Raw genomic sequence first — 9,128 nt, forward strand, 5'->3', positions numbered from 1 at the left:
TCTGAGACTCAGAACTATAAAATAATTAAGTTGTACTTTCCTAAGCCACACTCTTGTAGAACTTAGTTACTGCGGCAGTAATAAACCAAGACCCTCTTGAAAGACCAACCATCAAGTCCTAAAATCTGAGCTCCTCTCTGACCTGATTCTTCTCTGACTTGAGCTCCCACTACCCTTCTCATTCCTCTGTTCAGCCCCACTGGCCTCATGGGGCTGCACATTTTTGTACACGTTTATTGGTGTGTAAAAAATATGCTTTCATTGGTACACTGTAATTATACATCATAAGTGAGGCTCAACGTGATACAAACATATGCACACACACACAGCACTTGGTGTGTTTCCCCCCATGTTCCAACACACTCCCCTCTGTTGAACATGTTGAGATTGGCAGTAATACCTTCATACATATGGACATAATATTAACTAAACTGTTTCCTTTCTCAGTCCTCCTTTTTCCCCTCCCCATTTCCCTCCCTTAGTCCTCTCTGCTCTTCCACTGGTCTCTCTCTTCTTTTTATCCAAAGTCTGTTTTGCTTCTATTTTTTTTTTCTACCTTCCACATATTGAGAGAAAACATATGACCCTTGACTTTCTGAGACGGGCTGATCTGATTGAGCATAATATTCTCTAGTCCCATCCATTTTCCTGCAAATGCTATAACTTTGTTCTTCTATGTGACTGAGTGGAATTCCACTGTGTGTCGGTGCCATGTTGTGAACGAAGCCTCCATTCTCACTCCAGGGACTTTGCACTTGCTGCTTCCGCTGACTGCAATGCTCTCACTCCTCACATGCCCCCGCTTCCTTCAGCCACTATCCAAGAGGCCTTCCCTCCACATTCTGCACTAAAGAGCACACTATCTCTTTCCCTGATTTGCTCATCTCAGGGTTGGTCCCCTCTTGATACACCTCGGTTAATCAGGATCATCATGTCCCCTTGTCCCCGTTAAGAATGCAAGCTTCTTGAATGTAGGCTGTCCTTTGGTCCCCATTTTCTGAAAAGGCACATAGGAAAGATTCAATGCCTCTTGGTCATTTGTATGAATTATTCCATGCTGTTGCCATATTAGGCCTCTAAAATTCTTTCTGCTTATTTTCAGCGTTTCTGTTTTTGAACTTAACTAACAACAAGGCCAACTGGCTCTTAATCCAACAGACCCCCATCAAAATAAATTGGAAAAAGATAAGTTCATCAAGGGAAGAGCTGCAGCGTGCCTGGAAAACCTCAAACCTTTCCAAAGCAGAGAGTCAAGAACACAGCACGCACTAGTTCAGAGGCAGGCTGCCTCCCAACCAGAGAGACCGGTCAGAACATAATGACAGCTCGGGACTTATAATTAATCTCAAAGGGCTGGCTGGGCAATTAAGCCTGAGTCTGGAACTAGATATTAACATATTTTAATATACTCTCACTTAGAAGTAATAAAAGGGGGAAGACTTTGGCTATTTATAAGATATTCAGAATTAATCATAGTTTTCAATAGCTCTCCTACTTCTCACTTAAAATTTAAGTAATAGATATGACCATAGAGGGCAACATAGGCAGCCTCACAATAGAATTATAATGTGGCTAGATGGGCTAGAGAGGCCCCTGGAAGGAGACTGCTTTTTAATGCCATGCTGTGTTATAATTTTTTCCCCTTCAATTTGAAAATCAGGTCATTTTTCACCTCTGAGTATAGCTGAGGATATTAGGTGTCTGAGTTTTGGTTTGGTTTGAACCATAAAATCATTATCTAGTATTTATTTGTATGTCCCTGTTCAGGATTTACAAAGTCAAACATAAGCAAAAGAAAACATGGGTGTCCATTCTGAACCAGCTTCAATAACATGTCTTCAGCTACTGCTTGGACACACATTCCTCTAATAAATAGTAAAAATAAGCCAGATGTTGTGGTGCACACTTTTAAACCCAGTACTGGGGAGACTGAGACAGGAGGATCACAAGTTCCTGGCCATCCTCAATAACTTATTGAAGCCATCTGCAACTTAGTGAGATCTTGTTTCAAAATAAAAGTATAAAACAAGGCTAGAGGTGTAGTGATGAGGTAGAATGCCCCTGGGTTCTATCCTTAGTACCACAAAAAATAAAATAAAATAAATAGTAAAAATAAATTCACTTTATATATTGGAAGTTGCTTTCAGACTCCTCACACCCCCAAATCTGAAATTAACATTTAAAAAGGAAGAATGCCTGAGCACCTCCCCCCCAGGTATCCACAAAGGAGAAAGAAGAGTTAATCTGATCACTTGGCATCCAAGGAAATGGATTGGTCCTGTTTATCACTTGTGCTGTACACAGCCATCTTCCCTGTGTTCTATGGCAGGAACACTCACTGAAGCAGGTCTTCCTCTGGGGCTCAGCAATCTCTCTTCAAACACAAGCCTGAACCTGCTGGTCACTGATGAAAGCTCCTCTGCCAGGATGCCAAGTGGAGGTGGTAACAAATTCCAGACTGTGTGTAGACTGGAGAGAGCTAACAGGCTCCATGTGCCTCCAACCTGAGCCAAGCGCTCCCTCCATTTATATCAGTGGAACACTGGACTTAGCTAACTAATGATGAAGTGGCCCCTTGTTTTCCTTTAGTTTTTTCTTACTATTGGTCCTTATGTCTAGCTTTCCTAGGCTTTCCTGGGTCCCTCTTCCAAATGTTATTAAAACTCTGCCCTTTACTATACTATATAATTTCTCTTTCTTTCTTTCTCTTTTTTCTTTCTTTCTTTTCTTTTCTTTTTCTTTTTTCTTTTTTCTTTTTTTTTTTTTTTTGCAGTACTAGGGATGGGATTCAGGGGCATTCTACCTCCGAGATACACCCCCAGTGCTAATTTTTATTCTTTATTTTGAAACAGGGTTTCCCTGAGTTGCAAAGGGCCTCACTAAGTAGCTGAGGCTGTCCGTGAACCGTGATCCCCCTGTCTCAGCCTTCCAAATTCTGGGATTACAAGCGTGCACCACCATGCCCAGCTTATACCATATAATTTCTACAACAGTGCAAAGGAAAACACTTAAACTCCAAAATGATCGCTTGAGTTTCTTAATGAGCATCACGGCATACACGGCTATTGGCTGAGAACTATCTGGCCATCAGCTGAAGTGTCTCGTTGGTTGCCCCACCCTCACAAACTTAAGTGACATGGCATTCCATCAAAATCACAAATCACATAGGTCTATACGGTTCTTGCAACAAGTCAAAACTATAGTAGAGCACCTGCCTAGTATGCACAAGGCCCCTTAGTTCAAGCCCCAGCTCTCGAAAATAAATAAGAAAGAAAAACAACTGTACATGTGAAATACAAGAATGCTAAGGGTCAACTTTTCAGTCATTTCAACATCTGTGAATGCATTACATAGTTGTTAAATGCACAGGCTGAAGAGCTAGGCAGCCTGGGGTAGAACTTAGAATTCTCCATTCAGCGTATGTGGCTTTAAGCAGCCTCCTTGATACGGTGTTTTCCTCCAAGACCAGGAATAAGACAAGGAAGCCCACTGTTGCAACTTCTGATTAATCTAGTATTGGAAATAGTGGCCATGGCAAGACTTTGAATAGCCAAAGCGATCTTGATCAAAAGAATAAAGCTGGAGGCATCCCACAACTTGATTCAAAATATGCTATAAACATTATAGTAATCAAGTCAGCAAGGGACTAGCATAAAAGCATATATAGTAATGGACCAAAGCAGGCCCAGCAGTAAACTGATACATCTACAGTCCATGGATATTCAGAGGTACAAAGAACACACAACAGGAAACACTTTTTATTTATTTTTTGATGCTAGGAATGGAACCCAGGAGCATTGTACCTCCAAGCTACACCACCAGCCCTATTCTTTAGTATTTTTTTTTTATTTTTGAAACAGGGTCTCACTGAGTTGTGAAGGGCCTCGCTAAGTAGCTGAGGCTGTTGATGAACCACTATCTTCCAGTCTCAGCCTCTCAAATGCTGGGATTATAAGCATGCAACACCACGCCCCACCAGGAAACACTCTTGAACAAATGGAGTTGAAAAAAATGGAAATCTAAGTATAAAAAAAATGAAATAAGAGTCTTACCTCATACTGTATACAAAGATCAACTTAAAAGACTTGTACATAAGACCTGAAAATGTAGAACAATTAGAAGAAAACAGGAAAAATATTTTTTGACAATTGGTCGAAGCAATTTTACTTTGGATAGAATCCCAAAAGCATAGGCAAGAAAAATTGGACAAATGAAGTCACATCAAATTAGGAAGCTTCTTCACAGTGAAGGAAACAATCAACAGAATGAAAAAGCAAAGCAACCTACCTATTGAGAGGAAATATTCACAAACCATATATATGAAAAGGGGTTCATATTCAGAATATACATGGAACTCAAACAACTTAATGACAAGGAACAAGCCAATTTAAAAAGTGGGCAGAGGATCTGAGCAAGCATTTCTAAAAGGAGAATATATAAATGGCTAATAGGTATATGAAGAAAAGCTCAATCATCCACTAATCATCAGTGAATTGCCAGTTATAACTACTATGACCTATCATCTGATACCTACTAGAATGGCTATTATCAAAACGAGAGAAAATAAGTGTTGCAAGGATACAGAGACAAGGGACCCCTCATCACTGTTGGTGAGAATGTGACTTGGTACAGCCACTGTGGAAAACAGCACAGAGATTCCTCAAAAACTTAACAGTACAACTACCTTATGAAAGAGCAATTCTTAGCTGGGCTTGGTGGCGCACAACTGTAATCCCAGTACTTGGCAGGCTGAGAGCGGAGGATCTCAGGTTGCAGGCAGCCGCAGCCACTTAGCGAGGCCCTTTGCAACTCAGTGAAACCCTGTTTCAAAATAAGGAATTAAAAATAGGCCTGGGGGTGTAGCTCGGAGGTAGAATGTCCCTGGGTTCTATCCCCAGTACTGCAAAATAAGTAAATAAAAAATAAAAATTAAATAAAAGAGCAATTCCACTTGTAGTTTATATTAAAAAAAAAAAAGAATTTGGTATGTTGGAGAGATACCTGCACTATCACGTTTACTGCAGTATTATTCACAGTACCCAAAATATGGAACCAACCAGTGTCTACTGACAAAATGAATGGGTAAAGGCAATGTTGTTTATGTATACCCTATGGAATACTACTCGTACTTGACAAAAGGAGGAGATCCTGTCATTTGCAATGACATGGGTGAGCCTGGAGGATACTGTACTATGTAAATAGCCAGACACAGAAGGACAAATGCTTCATTATATTATCCACCTGTAGCATCTAAAAAACTTGAGCTTATCGAACAAGGGAGTAGAATGGTTAACAGAGACTAGGGAAATTGGATTTGGGGAGAATGAAGAGATACCAATGCTGATCAAATAGTATAAAGTCTCCATTAGGATAAATGAGCTGGTACAGCTTGGTAACTGGAGTTAATAAGAATGTGTTGTGTACTTCAAAATTGTTGACAGTAGGTCTTAAAAATAGTAAGGTTGTAGGGCATGAGTGTGTTAACTGACTATAATTAGACTTAGCCCATTTCACAATGTATCTATATATCAAAACATCAAGTTGAGCCTGGGATGGTAGTATACACCTGTGATCTCAGGGCTTGGGCGGGGGGGCTGAGATAGGAGGATAGCAGGTTTGAGAGATCATCTTCTGCAATATAGTGATACCTTATTTTAAAAACAGAAAATAAAAAGGGCTAGGGGGTGTAGCTCAGAGGTAGAACGCACCTGGGTTTAATCTCTAGTACTGCAATATATATATATATATATATATATATATATATATATATAATCAACATATAAAAATCAATTTATATATAAAATCAATTTGGGTATCTATTTATTGTATACAACTATATATAGGAATACATAAAGTAATATATATATATATGGGGGATATATATATATATATATATATATATATATATATAGAGAGAGAGAGAGAGAGAGAGAAAACAATAATACTTAAGTTGTATACCACAAATAGATATAAAAAAAAATTGGGGGATAGGTACTGGGGATTGAACCCAAGGACTTCTACTCTGAGATTTTTTCTTTTTCCCATTACTGGGTATGGAACCCAGAGGCATTATACCTTCAAGCTACATCCTCAGCACTATTTCTTATTCTTTATTTTGAAACATGGTCTCACTAAGTTGCAGAGGGCCTCATTAAGTAGCTGAGGCTGGCCACAAACCACGATCCTCCAATCTCAGCCTCCCAAGTGCTGGGGTAACAAGTGTGCACCACCACACCCAGCTTGAGGTTTTCTTTTTTAAACAGTCTCACTAAGTTGCTAAGTGTCTTGCTAAGTTTGCTGAGTCTGGCTTGGAACTTGCAATACTCCTGTCACAGCTTCCCAAGATCTGTGATTACAGGCATGCACCACCATGCCTAGCAAATACATACAATTTTATTCATCAATTATACCTTAGTAAATAGAGGGGGAGAGAAAGTCTATAGGCATTCTTAAACAGTATTTAGTTTTCTAGCCTCTGAAACATTACTTGACAAAAGGAGGAGATTCTGTCATTTGCAATAACATGGGTGAGCCTGGAGGATACTATGCTATCAAACAGCATAATATATAATATCATATATATCATATAATTATGATGTCCTAGAATTTATGTATTTAGAAAATATTCTTTCAAGCCGGGCATGGTGGCTCACGCTTGTAATCCCAGCATTTGGGAGGCTGAGACCGGAGGATCGCGGTTCACAGACAGCTTCAGCTACTTAGTGAGGCTCTTTGCAACTCAGTGAGACCCGGTTTCAAAACAAATAATATAAAATAGGGCAGGGGGTGTAGCTCGGAGGTAGAATGCCCCTGGGTTCCATCCCCAGGCCCGCAAAAAAAAAAAAAAAAGAAAATATTGTTTCATATAAACGTTTAAATATTATCTGTATCACATTAAATAATATTATTCTTCCATTGTCATTACTATAAAAGTCAAATCAGTTCCTTGAGTTTAATATCACATAGGGTGGCATAAACTATTCAGATGTTTATTTCCAGAGAAAACTCCTTCCCGTTCCCATTAATCGCCTCAGTTCCTCCACAGTTAATTAGAACTGTTTAGTTATTTATTCTTATATTCCTGCACCTAAGACTATTATTACCAATATAAAATGCTGACAAGTTCATTTTTATAATTTATTCTTGGTGTCCACTGAGGAGTTTAGATAGTTTATAACCAATATTACTCAGTGAATATCAAATGCTCATAGTTCTTTTCTCTCAAAGGCATCAGATCCACAGAGGCAAAAATATCAAGAGGAAAATCAGAGTTAAAAAGGAATAAAAATTAATTTCTATCACAATTCTCCACCACCAAAGATATGTAATGACACTTAAATTAACCTGAAAATTGAGAAATTTAATCTAAAATATAGTCTACTATCCTATTGTAATATTTTAACTGTGGAGTACAGAGGGATTAGGCAAATGGAAATTAAAGAAAGTCCCCAGGAGTTGTGGTGGAGGTCAAGGACCAGGTGAGGAGGGAGGAGCCGGGAGAAAAAGAGAAAAAGAAATATGACAGGAAGACACAGACCTAGTTTATAGTGTCAGGGAAGAAGAGATTAAGAGTGACACCATAATTCAGGGCATTTTGACACATCTGAATCAAAGTGGCTTTATAAAAATGTGTAGACATCTAGGTTTTCATTTTTTATCATCAAATAATAATGTGGAAAAGAAAAAGACTTACTGTCCTTTACTGCATTCACTAACCTAGGCTGGACTACAGGAGACCTATATTTTTTAAATTCTATTTTATTTGTATTTTTTCACAATGTGTTATTACTGTTGTTAAATATATTTTAAGTCTGATAAAACTGTGTAAGCCTCTAAGAATGACCAAATTATGTTTCCCAAAGCATTTTAAGATTCGAATCTTAAATATAAAATGTTTACAGCTCTGAAAAACATTATTGTCTGTTAGAAATTTAACTGAGGATTATCAGTATTATCCAGACTGAGAATAAAGGATCATCTTGCAGCCTAATGCTCCTCACCCCACCACATCTTCTCACCCTCAGGAAGTAGGAAAGTCAACAGTGGCATAACCTTGACTCTTAAGATCTCCAATCCATCTTCACAATCTTCCAACTAATAACAGAATGATGGAGCAATTTATTAATAAAAGGTGCATTAATATCTTAAAAGAGAAATAAGCTTGTATATGTGTACACATATATAGAAACACATATGCACAGCCAGGCGTGGTGGCGCATGCTTGTAATCCCCGTGCTTGGGAGGCAGAGACAGGAGGATCACGCTGGTTCGAAGCCAGCCCCGCTGGCTTAAGAGACCCTGTTTCCAAAAATAAAAAAGTATAAAATAGGTCTGGGAGTGTAGCCCGAAGGTAAAAGGGCTTCCAGGAACCCCAGTACCACCAAAAAAAGAAAGAAAGAAAGAAAGAAAGAAAGAAAGAAAGAAAGAAAGAAAGAAAGAAAGAAAGATGCATATACACACATGCATATACACACATATACATACACATATGCATATATTTCAAACTATTCTAGATGCAAAAAATTATAAAGAAAATGTACAGATACTTTGCTTAAAACAATACACCACATGGCCTCTTTGCAGGGTGGTTCTCACATCTCTGCTGAGGCAGGTCAGACAGTGGGGACAGTAGGAGTCAGAACAGGGTACAGTAAGGAGTTTAGTAACAGGGTAACACAGAGATCATCTGATCCACATTGATCTGGTTTCACATCCCAGAGATGGTAGTTGATGATGAGGTCAAGTTCAATATCTTGTACTTCCAATGAGAATAACTCAATGTGGCCAAAACAAACCAAAAAGGAATGAAAAGGAACAGTTCATTTACAGATAACTTAATAATTTTTTTAAAAAGCTTTAATCTAGAAGTTAAGTATCTTTTCTTTCTTTTTGGTTTGTTTTTCCCTACCAGTATGTCTTCATGTCAACAGTACAAGCTTATTGACTGCAGCATTGCTTGAAATAATACATTGGAAACAACCTCAATGTAGAGATGGCTCTGAAAATAATGAAAAGACCTATAGAATAATAGAGTACCTTAAAAGAATGAAGTATTTATATTTTTACTAAAGTGCAAGATTCTTCAAAATGCACTGTTAAACTTTTTAAAAAGTAAGGGAAATTATGTG

Source organism: Muscardinus avellanarius (assembly GCF_963383645.1).
Source record: "Muscardinus avellanarius genome assembly, chromosome: 11".
Classification (NCBI taxonomy): Eukaryota; Metazoa; Chordata; class Mammalia; order Rodentia; family Gliridae; genus Muscardinus; species Muscardinus avellanarius.